Here is a 22,864-nt window from a genome sequence, read left to right on the forward strand (position 1 = left end):
ATTCGCAATTTTCATGCGAAATACCCGGAAAAACCAGCTCTAGAGGCCTTCAGGAGCCGGCCTTAAGGGGGGGGTACTGTAATGTTCTGGTACCTCTGGTACCCTTTATTCCACTTTCCATTCATGTATGCGTCCCACCATTCTCTTTTGGTAAGTGCGCATACACCTTTAAGACCGATGCTGTCATCACTGAGCGCCGCAGAGCGGCTATTTCAACCGCCGGCGTTCTCACTCACATGTTCGTTCAACCTGCCTTGAAGCTCATATGCTTACAAGCGTGTCTCGCTGTGGAACCTCGCTACGATCCCTGTATCTCGCTACCAGGATCACTTCCTCAGAACCGAACCTCGCTACTGATCCCTGTATGTCGCTACCGGATCACTTCCTCATCACCAGACCTTCTACTGCTATACTATAGTGATAAGTACCCCTCAGGGGAAACCTCCATAACTTACACTACTACTATTTGCATTAAGGACTGTTACTACCTATCCATACTATCCTATCATCTGCACTATCATATAGATTGCTAGCTCTTGAGACTATTACCATCTATCATCTGCACTGCTGCACAGATTGCTAGCTCTCCTGTCTACTACTATCTATCCTTGCACTGGGTTAGTCTATCCTGTATTTGTCATCTGCTGTCCTCACCACCTACTAACATACTCGATACTAACCTATCTGCATTCCTAAATACCATCTTGAACTCTCCTGTACAAACCTATCAAGTGCTTACCATCCTTGTCACTGTTCACACCTGTCCCTTCAGCACATCACCTTCATACTACCATATACATCCTATCACTCCAGGAACATCTCATTGAGTGTGTATATATCTGTATGTTGAAGCTGACAGGCCCACGGTGATGAGTCCTGGAGAGTTGGATCTGGTATTCAACATATCTCTGCATGACTACTGAGTGGAGATTTTGCAGCTGCAAATCCAGCCTATATACAAAAACGCAGGAGCGTTACAATAACCTGCAGGGCCAGATACACCCTGCTCCTTCAAGATTAAGGCTTCAATAGCCAAGCCGTCAAATTTAGAGACTGTACAGCAGGGTGGAATATCGGACCTTGAGAGAGTAGTTCCGGATGCAGTAGAAGAGCCCAAGGCTTTGTCACTTGGATTCGTGCATACCAAATCCTCCTCGGCCATGCCGGAGCTACCAGGATTAGTGATTTCCCCTCTAGCTGGATCCTGTGCAACAGACACGGTATCAGCTGCTCCAGAGGAAAGGCATAAATCAGGGAATACTCTTCCCAAGGAGTCACCAAAGCATCCACTCCGGCTGCGAGTGGATCCCTGGTCCTGGACACAAATCTCATCAACTCGTTGTTAAACCTGGATGCCAACAGATCTGCATCTGTAATCCCCCAGCGTAGGCAGATTGATTGAAAAATCTCGGGATGTAAGGACCGTTCCCCTGGAAACAGCTGTTGACGGCTCAAAAAAACCTGCCGGCCAGTTCTCTATTCCTGGAATAAAAACGTCTATCAGGCATGGCACAAACTTCTCTGCCCAGGTTAGGATGATATCCACCTCTTTCTTGGCTGACTGACTCTTTGTGCCTCCTTGATGGTCGATATAAGCCACGGCCGTGGCATCGTCGGTTTGCACCCTGACAGGGTGACCCTGAAGTCTGGGCATCCAGTATTTCAAAGCCCGACTGGCTGCTCGGATCTCCAGAAAGTTGATGGGGGGACTTCTCTCTACCCAAGGCCATTTCCCTTGGACAGTGGCTTTCTCCATAACCACTCCCCAGCCGGAGAGACTGGAATCTGTAGTCACCACTTTCCAGGTCATTGGAAGAAAGGATTTCCCCTTCCCCTCCAGATTTCTGGTCAAAAACTACCAATTCAGACTCTAACATACTCTTGGTACCAGAGACATGGACCAGTCCAGAGACTGAACTCTTTCGGTCCATGTAGACAGAATGTTGTTCTGTAAGGGTCTGGCATGGAATTGAGCATAGGGAATAGCCTTGAATGCAGACACCATCTTCCCCAGTAACATCATTCAAAGACACATAGAAGGATATCTCAGCCTTACTACGGACCGAACCAGATCTTTCAGGTCTGTGACCTTTCTTGTTGGCAAGAACATCTTTGCCTGTACTGTGTCCACAAGAAGACCTAGGTATTTCTGACGCTGGACCGGCTGTAATGCTGACTTTGCCAAGTTCAGTATCCAACCCAGACTTTCTATTAACTGTACTGTCTGGTGGACATTTCGGCTTAGAGCTGAAGCTGATTGATCTATTAGTAATAGATTGTCCAGATATAGATGTAGCACCCTACAAGGTAGGTGCTAGGTAAAGTGTAGTAGGCCTTGTCTGCTTATTAGCAGGGCCATTATTTTCAGCTAGGTTGTCATGGTTCCCAGGTCTGGCTGTTGAGACTAGGGAGTCTCCCCACTGTGCTCAATGAGACAGTGGAGGAAACCCGGCCAATGGCACACCCAGGCTGGTATCTACCCCAGAAAGGCAGATACTGCCGCACAGCATTCTGGGAGTGGGTATACATTTTTGCGGGGAGCACATGATGCAGCGTCTTTGGCGGGAAGCAGAGTCCCAGCAGGGAGAGCATGGCTGTCTCTCCTCCTGTCAAGAGGAATCGGGTGTCCCAGGCGGCTGAGAGGGCTGAGCTGAGCTGCAGAGAGGATCTGGTGTTTAGAGGACCAGCGGAGCTGAGAGGGGTCGAGTTTCAGGAAAGCATTCCCAGTTGTGAGTACTGCAAACTGCCCCTGGGGGTCTGCCTAGTAAGAGGGGACCACTCCAGAGAAGGTCAGAGGGATCCGGGAGCTAGCTAGCCGGTGCAGGAGCAAAAGGAAAGGGGGTGCTAGTGTTGATCCTGAAGAGTAAAAGGGGGTGCCAGTATGGACCCTGAAAAGTAGAGTGGGTGCCAGCGGTTGGGCCCTGAAGTGTTAAGTGTACAGCATGCAGTGTAAAGTAGAGTAAAGGGGTGCCAGAGGTTGGGCCCTGAAGTGTTAAGTGTACAGCGTGCAGTGTGCAGTGTTGAGAGTTGCAGCAGAAGCAGTTTACAGAGGCTACCTCAGTCAGGGAGCAGTGCTAGACTTTTGAGCTAACCAGAGTGTCAGAAGTCAGTCTTCAGTACAGTGCTTGACTTTTGAGCTAACCAGAAGTGTCAGAAGTCAAACCCAAGTTCACAGACAGCAAGTCAGATTCACAAGCGCGTTGACCGGCATTCAACCAACGTCAAGGCTGCGTCAGTAGGCATTTTTCTTCGAGTCTTCGAGTCTCAAGTAGGGATGATCGAACGATTCGGGTCGACCATCGGTTCGGCCCGAACATTGGGTGTTCGAGGTTCGGCCGAATTTAGAACTTTTTGCCCAAAAAGTTCGGAATTCGGCAACCAGAACCGACCAAAATGCAATGGGACAGGAAATGGGCTTTAAAAGCCTGTGATTGGACCAGAACCATTAGCAAAAGCCAATTGAGGGGGCAGGAGAATGCTAGGAATGTGATTGGAGTGACTAGGGGGTCCATAGTCCAATCATTAGTGAATACGCCCCCCAGTATATAAGATAGCCCCCGCCAAATTCCTAGCATTCTTATACGGGACATGGAAGAGAGTGGAATGCTGTTCTGTTACTTCTGTTACAAAGTGTTACAAAGTGTCATTTAGCATTTATTAGTGTGAGGAAAGGGATATCTAGTGTAGTAAGAGTGCTCTTTTACACTTTAGTTAGCTTTAATTTATTCAGTTTCTGTAGGGAAAGTGTTAAGTGTAAGGGGACCGTAGTGTAGTGTAGGGTTAACTGACAGTGACTGCTATGGAAGGGTGACAAAACCCTTCCAAAGCAGGGTGACCGCTATAGAGAAATGATCATTTCTCTGAGTTGCTTCGGAACTGGAATATGGCTTCTCCCCTGTCAGCATTCTTTATGCTGCAGGGGTTGCCAGTGCTTTTTTGAGGACATGTTTGGAGTCAGACATGACATCTGAACATGTGTATAGGGGGTATATATACACTACCATGTCTGTATATATACACCTAGACATATATAGGTGTGAAAGGAGCAGAAAAAACTACTTGCGCTAATGAAATAATTAACACCAATATAGTTACGCTCCTATCACACCTATATATGGCTAGGTGTGTATATACATATAAGTATGTGTGTATATATACACCACTATACACAAGTTCAGATGTTTTGCCTGTCTCAAAAGAACCCAAAAAAATGCCCAAAAAACTCTAGCACCAAAAAAAAAACGCCCAGGTGTGTTGTTGCAGGCATTTTTTGGGGGTTTTTGGAGGCAGGCAAAACATCTGAACTTGTGCACAGTACCACTATACACAAGTTCAGATGTTTTTCCTGACTGCAAAGAACCCAAAAAAATGCCTGCTATTAAACCGGCAAGGTGCTGTGAAAAGCGAGAAGCCATATTCCAGATCTATAATTGCACTAATACAAACGATCTTTTTTTTTTTATGGTTCTGGACATGCTACAGAGCTGAAACTTCACAGGTACACTTTTTAGACCCCCAGATACTAAATCCAAAGTCAAAATAAAAAAATCTCTCTTTTTTTTTTTTCAATAATTGGCTTTTTTATCAAAAATTAAAATTTTTAAGAACTTTTTTTTGTGTGATTTTGTGTCTGGGGGGTCTAAAAGGTGTACCTGTGAAGTTTCAGCTCTGTAGCATGTCCAGAACCAGAAAAAAAAAAAGATCATATAGGTGTAAAAGGAGGGTCCCACCATCCCTGTTCTACTGAAAATGTATCTTTTTTTTTCTGGTTCTGGACATGCTACAGAGCTGAAACTTCACATGTACACTTTTTAGATCCCCCAGATACTAAATCCAATTCAAAATCAAAAAATCTCTTTTTTTTTTTCTTTTCAATAATTGGCTTTTTTATCAAAAATGACAATTTTTAAGAACTTTTTTTGTGTGATTAATAGTTAATGGGGCATGACCCAGAACCCTAGGCACTTTTTAGGGGCATTTATTGGGTTTTAGGGCTTAAAAATTGTGTTTTTTGATTACCGAAGTTCGGGTCCCATTGATTTCAATGGGGTTCTGAAATCCGGGCCGAACTTTCGGGAAGTTCGGATGTTCTGGCCGAACCAAACTTTTCAAAAGTTCGATCATCCCTAGTCTCAAGTACCTAGCTGAGCCAGAGAAGTATCCCACTCATTCCCTTCTCCCATCCTCATACAAAAGAAAACAAAACAAAACAAAGATGTTGGACTGTTCATTGTCTCAGCTCTCACACTTGGGCATTCAGCTTAAATGGGCGGCTGGCGCTTCCGGTAACCATGGCAGACCCACATCAATGCTTGGAAATTCTGCTACATTCTATTACAGATATCCCTCGGGACCTTAGAACAACCAATACTGGAGCTAGGATCTTTGTAAACACACTTGGAGCTGTGGCTAACCCGTAGGGCAGAGCCACAAACTGAAAATTACGGTTTTCTATTGCAAAGCGTAGAAACCCTTGATGAGTCTGAAGTATAGGCACGTGAAGATATGCATCCTTGATGTCTATGGATGCTAGAAATTCCTCTCCCTGCAGGGAGGCTATGACTGAAAGAATTGACTCCATATGGAAAATACGAACGTTCAGAAACTGGTTTAGAGCTTTGAGATCCAGAATAGGTCTCACATCTCTGCTTGGTTTGGGGATTAGGAATAGTGATGTACCGAACGGTTCGCCGGCGAACGGTTCCCGGCGAACTTCGTACGTTTGCGTTTGCCGATGCGGGCGAACATATGCGATGTTCGGTCCGCCTCCTATACATCATCATTGAGACAAACTTTGACCCTGAACATCAGTCAGCAGACACATTCCAGGCCAATCAGCATACCTCCCTCCCACACCCTCCCACCTCCTATAAATAAGCAAGGGCAGCATCCATCTTAGATCATTTCTGTGTTACTGAGAGCAGGGAAAGTGCTGGTGCTGCTGCTGCTGTTATAGCTAGGGACAGTTCCCGGTCTTGTTAGCCAGTGTTCTTGGTACACTCCTGCTGTAAGGACAGCACCCCAAAAAGCCCTTCCTAGGGCTGGTATTTGAGTTTATATATATATATATATATATATATATATATATATATATCTACTGTCCCCAAAAGCCCTTTTGAGGGCTGGTATTTGTGTAATTTTTTTTGTTCTGTGATATATATATATATATATATATATATATATATATATATATATATATATATATATATATATATATATTGTCCCCAAAAGCCCTTTATTTTTTTTATATATATATATAATATATATATATATATATATATATATATATATATATATATATCTATTGTGCACTGCAGTTACCTGCCCGCTGTGTGTGAGAGGCCACAGACCCACCACAGACTGTACTGTGTGCACACCACACTCATTTCGGGTGGCACAGGCACAGTACCTTGCATTTTAAAAAATATTTTTTTTCCCCTCTGTCATAATTGCAGTGAGTGCTGTGTCAGGTCCACAGAGTGTACTGTACCCATAATATTTTTTATTATTGCAGTTGCCTGGGCTGCCGGTGACTGTCAGGTCCACAGAGTGTACTGTGCCCACTGCATGCCACTGCGTGCCCACCCACCACTGATATATATACGGTGGCACAGCAGCTTGCAAATTAAAAATATATATATTTTTTTATAATTGCAGTTGCCTGGGTGCGAGTTACTGTCAGGTCCACAGAGTGTACTGTGCCCACTGTAGTGCCACTGCCCACCCACCACTGATATATACGGTGGCAGGCATGACTTTTTTTGGATTAGTGTCTGGGGGGGTCTAAAAAGCGTACCTGTGAAGTTTCAGCTCTGTAGCATGTCCAGAACCAGAAAAAAAGATCATATAGGTGTAAAAGGGGTTCCCACCATCCCTGCTCTACTGAAAAATTGTCTTTTTTTCTGGTTCTGGACATGCTACAGAGCTGAAACTTCACAGGTACACTTTTTAGACCCCCTAGACACTAAATCACACAAAAGAAAGTTCTTAAAATTGTCATTTTTGATAGAGAGCCAATTATTGGAAAAATTTAAAAAAAAAAAAAAACTTAAAAAAAAAAAATTTCTTTGGATTTATTGTCTGGGGGGGGGGGGGGGGGTCTAAAAAGCGTACCTGTGAAGTTTCAGCTCTGTAGCATGTCCAGAACCAGAAAAAAGATCATATAGGTGTAAAAGGGGTTCCCACCATCCCTGCTCTACTGAAAAATTATCTTTTTTTCTGGTTCTGGACATGCTACAGAGCTGAAAATTCACAGGTACACTTTTTAGACCCCCTAGACACTAAATCACACAAAAAAGTTCTTAAAAATTGTCATTTTTGATAAAGAGCCAATTACTGGAAAAATTAAAAAAAAAAAAAACTTAAAAAAAATAAATTCTTTGGATTTATTGTCTGGGGGGTCTAAAAAGTGTACTTGTGAAGTTTCAGCTCTGTAGCATGTCCAGAACCAGAGAAAAAATAGAATTAGGGTTAGGGCTAGGGCTAGGGTTAGGGTTAGGGCTAGGGTTAGGGTCAGGGCTAAGGTTAGGGTTATTTTTAGTGCTTAGGGTTAGAGGGTTAGAGTTAGAGGGGTAGGGGTAGGGCTACTAACTTTAACCCTAAGTATCTCACCGTAACCCTAACCCTAGCCCCTAACACTAAACCTAACCCTAACTCTCTAACCATAACCCTAACCCTCTAACCTTAACCCTAACCCTCTAAGCCTAGCCATAAAAATAACCCTAAACCTAACCCTAGCCCTAACCCTAACCCTAGCCCTAAGCCTAACCCTAGCCCTAACCCTAATTCGTAATTTATTTCTGGTTCCGGACATGCTACAGAGCTGAAACTTCACAGGTACACTTTTTAGACCCCACAGATGCTAAATCCAAATAAATTTTTTATTTTTTTTTTAATTTTTTTATTTTTTTTAATTTTTCCAATAATTGGCTCTCTATCAAAAAATTACAATTTTTAAGAACTTTTTTTTGTGTGATTCAGTGTCTGGGGGTCTAAAAAGTGTACCTGTGAAGTTTCAGCTCTGTAGCATGTCCAGAACCAGAAAAAAATTAGAATTAGGGTTAGGGCTAGGGTTAGGGTTAGGGTTAGGGTTATTTTTAGTGCTTAGGGTTAGACGGTTAGGGTTAGAGGCGTAGGGGTAGGGTTACTAACTCTAACCCTAAGTATCTCACTGTAACCCTAACCCTAGCCCCTAACACTAAACCTAACCCTAACCCTAACCCTTAAAGCCCAGTTCCTGTCCCATTTTGGTCGGTTCTGGTCTGTTTGCGGTTGTTTGCGGTGCGTTAAACGTAGAGTTTGGTCTGTCACTGTGAAGCGGGCGTAACCCTTACACTACCTGATCGATACAACATCATACCTGATCGTATACACACACTGGATGTTTTAAAGCACGTTACTCCAAACAATTTAGGAATGTTAGGTGATTTATGCCCTTTATGGAATAAAACCCAACTCTGCGTCAACTACATAATTTTCCATGGGAGTTTTGCCATGGATCCCCCTCTGGCATGCCACAGTCCAGGTGTTTGTCCCCTTGAAACAACTTTTCCATTACTATTGTGGCCAGAAAGAGTCCCTGTGGGTTTTAAAATTTGCCTGCCTATTAAACTCTATGGCGGTTCGCAATGTTCGCCGGTTCGCGAACATTCGCCGATGTTCACGTTCGCCGTTCGCGAACGGCGAATTTTATGTTCGCGACATCACTAATTATGAACAGGTTTGAGTAAAAACCCCTGAACCTTTCATTCTCTGGAACCTCTGTTATCACTCTTTGGGCCCTCAGCTGGTCTAATGCCAGAAAGAGAGACCTTCTTTTTAGGGAACCTGTCAGTATACTTGACTTTATAAACCGAGCAGTGGCGGCCGGTGTTTTGGGGGCGCAGGGGCGCCAGACGCATGGAGTTCAATGGGGCTTTTTTTTTTTTTTTTTAGTCACCTGATTAGAGCCAGAGGCTCTAATAGGCTTCAGCAAAGGGCGGACCTGGGGCACATAGCAGTGCGCCCTGAGCCCACCCATTGTGTGACAATAGCGAATGAAAATGGCCAATCAGGAAGTGGGTCCGATACGCGCTTCCTGATTGGCCAAAAGGCAAACCCCATGCCATTGGCCGAGGAGGAGGCGGGAGGACTCGAGGAGACGCTGGGGGACTGAAGAGAAGCCACCACTACAGGTAAGTGCACTTCGGGGGGGCTTGGCACGCTGTTCACTCTGCATTGAAAGGGGGCACCCTGGCATTTGTGCATTGAAAGGGGGCACACTGGCATCTGTGCATTTGAAAGGGGGCACACTGGCATCTGTGCATTGAATGGGGGCACGCTGGCATCTCTGCATTAAATGGGGGTACGCTGGCATCAGTGCATTGAAAGGGGGCGCGCCGGCATCTGTGCATTGAAAGGGGGCACCCTGGCATCTCTTCATTGAAAGGGAGCACGCTGGCATCTGTGCATTGAAAGGGGGCACGCTGGCATCTGTGCATTGAATGGGGGCACGCTGGCATCTCTGCATTGAATGGGGACACGCTGGTATCTCTGCATTGAAAGGGGGCATGCTGGTATCTCTGCATTTAAAGGTGGCACGCTGACATCTCTGCGTTGACAGGGGGCACACTGGCATCTCTGCATTGACAGGGGGCATGCTGACATCTCTGCATTGAAAGGGGGCACGTTGGTCTCTGTGCATTGAAAGGGGGCACGCTGATCTCTGTGCATTGAAAGGGGGCACACTGGCATCTCTGCATTTAAAGGGGGCACGGTGATCTCTGCATTGAAAGGGGGCATGCTGATCTCTGTGCATTGAAAGGGGGCACGCTGATCTCTGTGCATTGAAAGGGGGCACGCTGATCTCTGTGCATTGAAAGGGGGCATGCTATGCCTTAATTACTGAAGGCCCCTTTCACACTTTTGTGACCTCAAAGTCACGCAATTTTCTACCGCGTTTTTTGCCGCAAAGCAATGCCTATTACATTTTTCTGTTTGCGCCCCCCCCCCCCCCCAAAAAAAAATTTTGAGCACCAGCCGCCACTGAAGTCGAGGATACGGGAACACCCGAAATTCCAGTTTGTACCAACCCAGTTGTCTTGGATCTTTTCCACCCAAACTTTTGAGAACTGCAGCAGCCTTCCCCCCATCCAAGTGAGTGGGGAAGCCCCTTCACAGAGTAGGCTTAGAGGAAGACTTGTCTGATCTCTGGGGCAGGAGCTTTTTCTGACCCTGCCCTGAAGGCTTGGTTCTGGACCCAGATGGTTAAGGCCATAGAATAAGTGCTGGGGATCTTAAAAGAGGGAGGCTTGCTCTTCCTTTTCACAGAGAACAACATACTCCCCCCTCCCCCCCCCCAGATCTTTTGGATATAGTTATCCAGATCATCACCAAAAAGGCATTCTCCCTGAAAAGGGAAGCCAGCCAGTAACTTTTTTACATGGTAATTACGCAGACCAGCTCTTTAACCAAAGGGTTCTGTACATATGCACTGTCATCAGAGCAACTCGTGACATTTGCCTTATGGAGTCCGTAAGAGCATCTACTGCGAAACATAAAGTGCGAGGTAGATCTGACAGATTGTTGTGGAAATTGCATATTACATATTTCTCTAATTTAATACAGTGGCTCACCAATGCATTGTAATCTCTGGTCAAGAAGCCATATAAGGTCATACCTTTCTTTTCCTTAAGACTTGGAATGCAGTATAACAAAGCCTACCTCCCCCCTTAAGGTGAAGTCAAACAATGGATAAGCAAGCCCTTTTCTCCTCAGGACAAAGGGTGTTGGTTTGGGGGGATGGTATATTCCTTAGTGTTGAGCGAACACGGACTGTATTATTCGTGTTCGTACCGAATAATTGGATTTTTTGTACCCAAACACGGACACGGACACTTTACTGTATGTTCGGGTAAAAATCCGTGTTCGGTCGTTTTATTTCCGGGTTTTGCATGCTTTGGCACTTTTTTCATGGCGGGCTTTCAACAGCCAATCAACAATCGTTTAACTGGTGTGCCTTAAGCCATCCCAGCCATGCCTGCAAATGTCTCAGTAGCTGTGATTGGCCGTCTGAAGCATGTGACCAAGTCTTTATAAGTTCCAGGCAGCCGCAGCGTCTTCATTCTGCTGCTTAGATCAGGGACAGAGCACACATCAACGTGCTGGCTGCTGATTAGGGAAAGACAGGCAGGAAAAAAACATTTGTGTCCGGATAGAATTAAGGGACAGGTCGGAGTGTTTAGGCAGGGCGAGTTGTAGGCATTTTAGGGATAGAGTCTGCTGAATTATAGGGTCAGTGTCTTCTACAAACTACAATCGATATTGCTGTGTGGGGGGTGGGGTCTGCACTCAATCCTGATCTACGATCTCTTCTCAATCCTGTTAGGGAGAGGCTGCTGCTGAATTTTAGGGTCAGAGTGTTCTACAAACTACAATCGATATTGCTGTGTGGGGTCTGCACTTAGTCCCGATCTACGATCTCTTCTCAATCCTGTTAGGGAGAGGCTGCTGCTGAATTTTAGGGAAACTGTGTTCTACAAACTACAATCGATATTGCTGTGTGGTGTGGGATAGGAGATAGGCAGGTGTCAGTGATCCACATCCATTTTTCTGTGTGTGAGCTGCAGTGAACACAATCTTTTTGGGGTGCAGTGAACAAAATCTTTTTGGGGTGCAGTGAACAAAATCCTTTTTGGGGTGCAGTGAACAACATCCTTTTTGGGGTGCAGTGAACACAATCTTTTTGGGGTACAGTGAACAAAATCCTTTGTGGGGTGCAGTGAACACAATCTTTGTGGGGTGCAGTGAACACAATATTTTTGGGGTGCAGTGAACAACATCCTTTTTGGGGTGCAGTGAACACAATCTTTTTGGAGTGCAGTGAACAAAATCCTTTTTGGGGTGCAGTGAACACAATCTTTGTGGGGTGCAGTGAACACAATCTTTTTGGGGTGGAGTGAACAAAATCCTTTTTGGGGTGCAGTGAACAACATCCTTTTTGGGGTGCAGTGAAAAAAATAATTTTTGGGGTGCAGTAAACACAATCTTTTTGGTGTGCAGTGAACAAAATCCTTTGTGGGGTGCAGTGAACACAATCTTTGTGGGGTACAGTGAACACAATCTTTTTGGGGTGCAGTGAACAAAATCCTTTTTGGGGTGCAGTGAACAACATCCTTTTTGGGGTGCAGTGAACAAAATCCTTTTTGGGGTGCAGTGAACACAATCTTTTTGGGGTGCAGTGAAAAAATCCTTTGTGGGGTGCAGTGAACACAATCTTTGTGGGGTACAGTGAACAGAATCTTTGTGGGGTGCAGTGAACACAATCTTTGGGGGGTACAGTGAACACAATCTTTTTGGGGTGCAGTGAACAAAATCCTTTTTGGGGTGCAGTGAACACAATCTTTGTGGGGTGCAGTGAACACAATCTTTTTGGGGTGGAGTGAACAAAATCCTTTTTGGGGTGCAGTGAACAACATCCTTTTTGGGGTGCAGTGAACAAAATCCTTTTTGGGGTGCAGTGAACACAATCTTTTTGGGGTGCAGTGAACAAAATCCTTTGTGGGGTGCAGTGAACACAATCTTTGTGGGGTGCAGTGAACACAATCTTTTTGGGGTGCAGTGAACAAAATCCTTTTTGGGGTGCAGTGAACAACATCCTTTTTGGGGTGCAGTGAACAAAATACTTTTTGGGGTGCAGTGAACAGAATCTTTTTGGGGTGCAGTGAACAAAATCCTTTGTGGGGTGCAGTGAACACAATATTTGTGGGGTACAGTGAACAGAATCTTTGTGGGGTGCAGTGAACACAATCTTTGGGGGGTACAGTGAACACAATCTTTTTGGGGTGCAGTGAACAAAATCCTTTGTGGGGTGCAGTGAACACAATCTTTGGGGGGTACAGTGAACACAATCTTTTTGGGGTGCAGTGAACAAAATCCTTTGTGGGGTGCAGTGAACACACTCTTTGTGGGGTGCAGTGAACACAATCTTTTTGGGGTGCAGTGAACAAAATCCATTTTGGGGTGCAGTGAACAACATCCTTTTTGGGGTGCAGTGAACACAATCTTTGTGGGGTGCAGTGAACACAATCTTTTTGGAGTGCAGTGAACAAAATCCTTTTTGGGGTGCAGTGAACACAATCTTTGTGGGGTGCAGTGAACACAATCTTTTTGGGGTGGAGTGAACAAAATCCTTTTTGGGGTGCAGTGAACAACATCCTTTTTGGGGTGCAGTGAAAAAAATAATTTTTGGGGTGCAGTAAACACAATCTTTTTGGTGTGCAGTGAACAAAATCCTTTGTGGGGTGCAGTGAACACAATCTTTGTGGGGTACAGTGAACACAATCTTTTTGGGGTGCAGTGAACAAAATCCTTTTTGGGGTGCAGTGAACAACATCCTTTTTGGGGTGCAGTGAACAAAATCCTTTTTGGGGTGCAGTGAACACAATCTTTTTGGGGTGCAGTGAAAAAATCCTTTGTGGGGTGCAGTGAACACAATCTTTGTGGGGTACAGTGAACAGAATCTTTGTGGGGTGCAGTGAACACAATCTTTGGGGGGTACAGTGAACACAATCTTTTTGGGGTGCAGTGAACAAAATCCTTTTTGGGGTGCAGTGAACACAATCTTTGTGGGGTGCAGTGAACACAATCTTTTTGGGGTGGAGTGAACAAAATCCTTTTTGGGGTGCAGTGAACAACATCCTTTTTGGGGTGCAGTGAACAAAATCCTTTTTGGGGTGCAGTGAACACAATCTTTTTGGGGTGCAGTGAACAAAATCCTTTGTGGGGTGCAGTGAACACAATCTTTGTGGGGTGCAGTGAACACAATCTTTTTGGGGTGCAGTGAACAAAATCCTTTTTGGGGTGCAGTGAACAACATCCTTTTTGGGGTGCAGTGAACAAAATACTTTTTGGGGTGCAGTGAACAGAATCTTTTTGGGGTGCAGTGAACAAAATCCTTTGTGGGGTGCAGTGAACACAATATTTGTGGGGTACAGTGAACAGAATCTTTGTGGGGTGCAGTGAACACAATCTTTGGGGGGTACAGTGAACACAATCTTTTTGGGGTGCAGTGAACAAAATCCTTTGTGGGGTGCAGTGAACACAATCTTTGGGGGGTACAGTGAACACAATCTTTTTGGGGTGCAGTGAACAAAATCCTTTGTGGGGTGCAGTGAACACAATCTTTGTGGGGTGCAGTGAACACAATCTTTTTGGGGTGCAGTGAACAAAATCCATTTTGGGGTGCAGTGAACAACATCCTTTTTGGGGTGCAGTGAACAACATCCTTTTTGGGGTGCAGTGAACAAAATACTTTTTGGGGTGCAGTGAACACAATCTTTTTGGGGTGCAGTGAACAAAATCCTTTGTGGGGTGCAGTGAACACAATCTTTGTGGGGTACAGTGAACAGAATCTTTGTGGGGTGCAGTGAACACAATCTTTGGGGGGTACAGTGAACACAATCTTTTTGGGGTGCAGTGAACAAAATCCTTTGTGGGGTGCAGTGAACACAATCTTTGGGGGGTACAGTGAACACAATCTTTTTGGGGTGCAGTGAACAAAATCCTTTGCGGGGTGCAGTGAACACAATCTTTGTGGGGTGCAGTGAACACAATCTTTTTGGGGTGCAGTGAAAAAAATCCTTTTTGGGGTGCATTGAACAACATCCTTTTTGGGGTGCAGTGAACACAATCTTTTTGGGGTGCAGTGAACAAAATCCTTTGTGGGGTGCAGTGAACACAATCTTTGTGGGGTACAGTGAACAGAATCTTTGTGGGGTGCAGTGAACACAATCTTTGGGGGGTACAGTGAACACAATCTTTTTGGGGTGCAGTGAACAAAATCCTTTGTGGGGTGCAGTGAACACAATCTTTGGGGGGTACAGTGAACACAATCTTTTTGGGGTGCAGTGAACAAAATCCTTTGTGGGGTGCAGTGAACACAATCTTTGTGGGGTTCAGTGAACACAATCTTTTTGGGGTGCAGTGAACAAAATCCTTTTTGGGGTGCAGTGAACAACATCCTTTTTGGAGTGCAGTGAACACAATCTTTTTGGGGTGCAGTGAACAAAATCCTTTGTGGGGTGCAGTGAACACAATCTTTGTGGGGTACAGGGAACAGAATCTTTGTGGGGTGCAGTGAACACAATCTTTGGGGGGTACAGTGAACACAATCTTTTTGGGGTGCAGTGAACAAAATCCTTTTAGGGTGCAGTGAACACAATCTTTGTGGGGTGCAGTGAACAAAATCCTTTTTGAGGTGCAGTGAACACAATCTTTGTGGGGTGCAGTGAACACAATCTTTGTGGGGTACAGTGAACACAATCTCATACTTCTGAAGATTTGAGGGTGCTGCCTGTTCCATACTCCTCCTCCTACTGCTCAACCATCCTTTTAGGGGTACAAACAATAGTAATTGGGGCCTAGTGTGGTGGTGTACGTGTGAGATACATACACTTTCTTTTTGATCATATTTTCTATTCTGCTATTCAATTAAATCCTTTGGGGATCAATTAAATTGCGTGATAGTCTGTGTCGGTACGTGTGAGATCCACCTTTCCAAGTTTTTGGGGTTCATCTCATACTTCTGAAGATTTGAGGGTGCTGCCTGTTCCATACTCCTCCTCCTACTGCTCAACCATCCTTTTAGGGGTACAAACAATAGTAATTGGGGCCTAGTGTGGTGGTGTACGTGTGAGATACATACACTTTCTTTTTGATCATATTTTCTATTCCGCTATTCAATTAAAAAATTTGGGGATCAATTAAATTGCGTGATAGTCTGTGTCGGTACGTGTGAGATCCACCTTTCCAAGTTTTTGGGGTTCATCTCATACTTCTGAAGATTTGAGGGTGCTGCCTGTTCCATACTCCTCCTCCTACTCCTCAACCATCCTTTTAGGGGTACAAACAATAGTAATTGGGGCCTAGTGTGGTGGTGTACGTGTGAGATACATACACTTTCTTTTTGATCATATTTTCTATTCCGCTATTCAATTAAAACCTTTGGGGATTAATTAAATTGCATGATAGTCTGTGTCGGTACGTGTGAGATCCACCTTTCCAAGTTTTTGGGGTTCATCTCATACTTCTGAAGATTTGAGGGTGCTGCCTGTTCCATACTCCTCCTCCTACTGCTCAACCATCCTTTTAGGGGTACAAACAATAGTAATTGGGGCCTAGTGTGGTGGTGTACGTGCGAGATACATACACTTTCTTTTTGATCATATTTTCTATTCCGCTATTCAATTAAATCCTTTGGGGATCAATTAAATTGCGTGATAGTCTGTGTCGGTACGTGTGAGATCCACATTTCCAAGTTTTTGGGGTTCATCTCATACTTCTGAAGATTTGAGGGTGCTGTCTGTTCCATACTCCTCCTACTCCTCATCCATCCTTTTAGGGGTAGAAACAATAGTAATTGGGGCCTAGTGTGGTTTTGTACGTGCGAGATACATACACTTTTTTGGATCATATTTCCTATTCCGCTATTCAATAAAAACCTTTCTAGGGCAAGATCTTAAATTACAGAAATATGAGGAGACCGTCAAATAAGGGCCGTGGCCTGGGTCGTGGTGCTGCTGGTAGAGCTCCTGTTGCAAGGAGAGGACGTGGTCGATCTGTGCCAGCTACACGCACAAGTGAAACACCTTCCTCAAGTGTGAGTAGGCGACAGAACCTGCATCAGTATTTGGTAGGGCATCATACGCCCCTAGAAGTGATGAGGCCAGAACAAGTGGAGGCGATAGTAGATTGGTTTGCTGCTGACAGTGCCTCCAGTTCCTTCACATTGTCTCCCACCCAGTCTACTGCAGAAAGGTCACAGTTGGCACCTGCAGCCGATGTCCAACCGTCTTTCACCTCACCCCCTTGCACGTCTCCGATGATGACAAAACGCAGGTGCCAACTGCTGCGGCGTTCAGCATTGTGGAGACCGACAAGAAGGGCAGGGGTGAAGACTGGGTGGAAGATGATGTGGAGGACGATGAGGTCCTCGACCCCACATGGAATGAACGTCATGCAGGTGACCTGAGTAGTTTGGAGGAAGAGGCGGTGGTCGCACAGAGCCACCAGCACAGCAGAAGAGGGAGCAGGGTGCAGAAGCGGAGCGGCCGTGCCCTAGACACTACGCCCGCTACTGCCCAATGCAGCAAGGGAACGAGCGCACCAAAGTCAGCTCAAAGGAGTTCTCTAGCGTGGAAGTTCTTTAGAAAATGTGCTGATGACAGGACACGAGTGGTTTGCACCCTGTGCAATCAGAGCTTGAAGCGAGGCATAAACCTTCTCAACCTGAGCACAACCTGCATGATCAGGCATCTAAGTGCAAAGCACGAGCTGCAGTGGAGTACACACCTTCAAAACCAAGAAACGTCTCTGGCTCATCCTGCTTCCTCTTCTGGTGCAGTCTCGGCCGCTCCAGCCACATCTGTAGTGATACCGGCACCTGCCACCCCGCAAACAGACGATCTGTCAGCAACACCACCACCTGGGTCGCCAACAACCATCTCCACAATGTCCCGTGGAAGCGTTCAGCTTTCCATCTCCCAAACACTTGAGAGGAAGAGGAAGTACCCCCCTACCCACCCGCGATCCCTGGCCCTGAATGCCAGCATTTCAAAATTATTGGCCTTTGAAATGCTGTCATTCCGTCTGGTGGAGACGCACAGTTTTAAAAATCCCACAGTACGTCGTGCCCAGCCGCCACTACTTTTCCAGGCAAGCCATCCTTTCCCTGCACAACCAAGTGGGGGAAAAAATCAGGTGTGCACTGCGCAACGCCATCTGTGCCAAGGTCCACCTAACTACCGATACGTGGACCATTAAGCACGGTCAGGGGCGTTATATCTCCCTAACGGCACACTGGGTAAATGCAGTGGCGGATGGGCCTGAGGCGGATAGCAATTTGGCGCATGTCCTTCCACCACCGAGGATTGCAGGGCGCTTCAGTTTGCCTCCTGTTCCTAACTCCTCCTACTCCGCTTCCTCATCCTCTACCGCCTCCTCATCCGGACAGCGTAACACCTTCACCACCAACTTCAGCACGGCAGGGGTAAACGACAGCAGGCAGTTTTAAAACTTGCCTGTTTGGGGGACAAACCACACACCGCGCAGGAGTTGTGGAGGAGCATGGAACAGCAGACAAATGAGTGGTTGCTGCCAGCGAGCCTCAAGCCCGGCCTGGTGGTGTGCGATAACGGGAGAAATCTCATAGCAGCTCTGGGCCTAGCCGGTTTGACGCACATCCCTTGCCTGGCGCATGTGCTGAATTTGGTGGTGCAGAGGTTCCTTAAAAACTACCCCGATATGTCAGAGCTGCTGCAGAAAGTGCGGGCCGTTTGTGCGCACTTTCGGCGTTCTCACCCTGCTGCTGCTCGCCTGGCAGCGCTGCAGCGTAACTTCGGCCTTCCCGCTCACCGCCTCATATGTGACGTGCCCACAAGGTGGAACTCCACCTTGCACATGCTGGAAAGACTGTGCGAGCTGCAGCAGGCCATAGTGGAGTTTCAGCTGCAGCACGCACGCGTGAGTCGCTCTGCGGAACAGCACCACTTCACCACCAATAACTGGGCCTCCATGCGAGACCTGTGTGCCTTGTTGCGCTGTTTTGAGTACTCCACCAACATGGCCAGTGGCAATGACGCCGTTCTCAGCTTAACTATCCCACTTCTATGCCTCCTTGAAAAAACTATTCGGGCGATGATGGAAGAGGATGTGGCACAGGATGAGGAGGAGGAGGAGGATGAAGAGGTAACATTTCCAAGGCTTTCAGGGCAGTCATTCGCAAGGGGCTCCGAGGGTGGGTTCCTGCACACACAAACGCCAGGGACACAATTGTCCAGCAGGGGCACAGTTCTGGAGGATGAGGAGGATGAGGAGGAGGAGGAGCTGGAGGAGGAGATGGAACCATGTTCACAGCAGGGTGGCACCCAGGCCAGCTCATGGCCATCACTGGTGCGTGGCTGGGGGGATACAGAGGACATGGACGATACACCTCCCACAGAGGACAGCCTTTCGTTGCCTCTGGGCAGCCTGGCACACATGAGCGATTACATGCTGCAGTGTCTCCACAACGACCGCCGAGTTGCCCACATTCTAACTTGTGCTGATTACTGGGTGGCCACGCTGCTGGATCCCCGTTACAAGGACAACGTACCGTCCTTAATTCACTCACTGGAGCGCGATCGCAAGATGCGCGAGTACAAGCGCACGCTGGTAGACGCCATGCTGCTGGCATTCCCATCTGACAGCGGGGCCGCAGTGGAAGCACAAGGCAGAGGAGGAGGAGGAGGAGGAGGTCGCCAACGCAACCAGGGCACCGCCAGGACCTCAGAAGGCAGGGTTAGCATGGCCGAAATGTGGAAAAGCACGCCACAACAAACAGCAGCACCAGCAGCTTAGATGGAACGTCTTAGCAGGAGGCAGCATTTTACCAACATGGTGGAGCAGTATGTGTGCACACGCCTACATGTAGTGAATGAGGGGTCTGCCCCCTTCAACTTCTGGGTCTCCAAATTGGGCACATGGCCTGAGCTTGCCCTTTACGCCTTGGAGGTGCTGGCGTGCCCTGCAGCCAGTGTATTATCTGAACGGGTATTTAGCACGGCTGGGGGCGTTATAACAGACAAGCGCAGCCGCCTGTCCAGAGACAATGTGGACAAGCTCACGTTCATTAAAATGAACCAGGCATGGATCCCACGGGACTTTTCCGTACCTTGTGCAGAATAGCATTGGATACCGACCTTACCCACCCATTGTTCCATTTTTGCTCTTTCTCACTCTTTTGGGGTGTACCCTCATTTAAAATTTGTGAAAAGAAGCAGTGTTGGCTACCTCGTCCTCCTCCTCAGGGCCAGATTAACGTAGGGGCTATTGGAGCTGCAGCTCCAGGCCCCTACCTTTTAAATAGGCCCCGGGTTGGCCATATTCACTGTTACCGCTCTTCTGTCACTTGTAAACACAGAAGTCTGGCTTCTATGCTCGCTTCCCCAGGCAGCACCCTCAGAACCTCCCCACACAGCGCGAAGGCCGGACAAGGAGGGACAGTTGCCGATGCATGGATGTGTTTATGGGCTTCAGAGACAGCATCCCATGTTGAATTAGGCATGCATGGCTGCACCCTTCCTCCTCTGGGTGCATGGCAAGGCACGGCCCTTAAGGCCCTTCAAAATCCTCAGCACCAAGCCCATGATGCTCTTAATCCGGCCCTGGTCCTCCTCCACCGCCGCTTCCACCTACACCGCCCATAGGTGTGCGCAGCCTATTGCATTAAGGTGTGCACCCCAAAGTTGAAATACACATGCATGTGTTTGCCAGCAGGGAGAGTAATGTATCGGGGCCATGTACCTGTAGGCAAAGAGAAATAGAGCAGAGCAGGTCCGAGGGAGATCTTTCCCATCTCCTCACTGGCAATGCTATGTGCCCTAGGTGATTAGGGTGTGCCCAGGCACACCCGGCACACCCTGTGCGCATGCCTATGTCACCGCCACATCCACCACCACCTCAACCTCCCTCCTACTCCATATGGGCCTCGTCCTTCAGAGATGAAGAAGAACATTGTTTTATTTTTCTGTTTTTTTTTGTTGTTTTAAGTTATTTCCCTATCCACATTTGTTTGCAGAGCACTTGCCATGCTCTTAATTACGTTTTGCTGCCATTTGCAGCACTCTAGCCCTTTCCTTTGGTGTTTTAGAGCCATTTTAGTGCCTTAAAGTTCGGGTCCCCATTGACTTCAATGGGGTTCGGTGTCCGGGAAAAGTTCGGTAAAAGTCCGGGACACGGACCCGGACTTTTTTTTAAAGTTCGGCCGAACCCGTCGAACACGGACATCTAGGTGTCCGCTCAACCCCAATATTCCTTAATCACAAGTCTAAATGACTGCTCAAAGCTGCAAGAAACCAGTCTCACACAGAACATCCATGAAGCAAGAACCTGAGATCCTGACTTCTCTGTGCCATGTGCGTGAAAGCAAACAGGACTCCATGGCTGCATTCTTCTTTTAGTTAAGTATATTTGCTTTATCTTTATCTGTATCTGCTAGTCTTGTTGTATGCTCCTAATATTGTAATAGTTTTTGTATGTACAGATTGCTTTTGCATAGTAAAAGCACATTTATATACACCACAAAGGTCTAAGTTTCCTTGGTTGTACTGCAAAGTAACCTCGCTAGATAAGCGAAAGCAAAACAGTTGGGGGCTCGTGCCAGGATTGCGCTATAAATTCAACTGAAACAGACCTGTTTTCTGTGGTGTGTTGTGTAGCTTGTGTTAGGTAAAAAATGCTGCGTAAGCTGTTTAGGAAAAGCAAGGCTGCAGAGGTTTCTGGTGTCCAGAAGGAAGTGTGCAGTTTACCTATCTGGGCCAGAGACAATGAGTGGGAGTCTCTTGCTAAAGAATTTGCAAAGTATGCTTCTCCCTTGAATAAGACTTGGGGTTGTCAGGTTTATTTGGGAAGGTTAAATTTACAAATAGAAATGAAATGTTATATTTTATTTTGCATAGAAATGTTGAAGCAATGACATCCATTTTTTTTGTTAGGTTACTGAAAGGTTAAATCTCCTTTAAAAGTGCCTGTTCAGGAAATTCTTAAACAGGTTTACCCCAGACATGCTATGTTGACCTAAGGTAATAGTCTGTTGACTTTCCTTAGATATAAGTCTAAGACGCTATACCAAGGTATCTTATCTGTATGTCAAGAGAGGCTTCAGTAAACATTTGTAACCTTGCTAGGCTCTAGAAGGTCTGTGATTGTAAGCTCTCTGTCAATATAAGGTGCAAAGTTTATTTGAAGATAAATAATGCTGTCATACTGAACCTAAGAGAAATACAAGAGTGCCATCTCTGGTGACTGTGACTGACTGCTACTAGTTGAAGTCTTAGGTTAAAAAGTCATTTCCAAGATATATATATATATATATATATATATATATATATATATATATATATATATATATATATACATAAGATATATTAAATATTAAGATGGTGTTACCAGATTTGATCTTTATACAGATACCTGGTGGATATTAAATGGACATGTAATAGATGAGAGCATGGTTACATTTTATGTTGTTTTATAATATTCTTAAATGGAGAAATCCTATAGATTTAATTTTAACATACTGGTTGACCAAAAGGTGTCACCCAATGACCTCACCAGTTAATGGTTAAGATTTTCCAGCCAATGGGGATAATGTCACTCCTTCTGGGTTTAACTTATGGTAATTTTAATAGTCCTTTGTTCTATACCATATAAAAGCCCAGATGAGAGAGACACATGACACACATGACATTCTGCCCAATATACATCACACTTACAACATACACGCTACTACAACCATGCATAGACTCATCTACACAGACTCTATTTTGCTCCATCATGTATCTGAACCTTTGAGGGACGCCAAACGAAACTCCTCCCTAATTGGCCACCATCTTGGAAATGCAGCCATCTTAAAGACTCTGGTAACTACCATTCTAAGCTAGCGGCCATTTTAAATATGGTAAATATGCCTTGCTAATTATTTGATTATTATTCAATATTGTTTATGTACTTCCTTAAATGTTTTACATTGCATATTTAAAGGGTAACGAGAGTACAATCCCAGCCGTATAAACCATATGTAGATTTTTCTCTAAAGAGATGATTTTTGTTTTTATAACATTTTTATTAATATCAGATTTAGCGCATATTGGCGTATTAGTCTCAAGTTTTGCATAGCCTATTCTCGCTTCATCTGCAGTGGAGTGACTATCAGACTGTGTATTGCGCAGACAATTGTGGTCTGATTATCTAGAACATTAATTTATGGTTTATACTATACCTGGAGAAAACATAATCTTGCTTTATTTTCACTTTCATTATTGAGCTACACATCACATTGCATTTATTG

Source organism: Pelophylax lessonae (genome assembly GCF_965119305.1).
Source record: "Pelophylax lessonae genome assembly, chromosome: 11".
Classification (NCBI taxonomy): domain Eukaryota; kingdom Metazoa; phylum Chordata; class Amphibia; order Anura; family Ranidae; genus Pelophylax; species Pelophylax lessonae.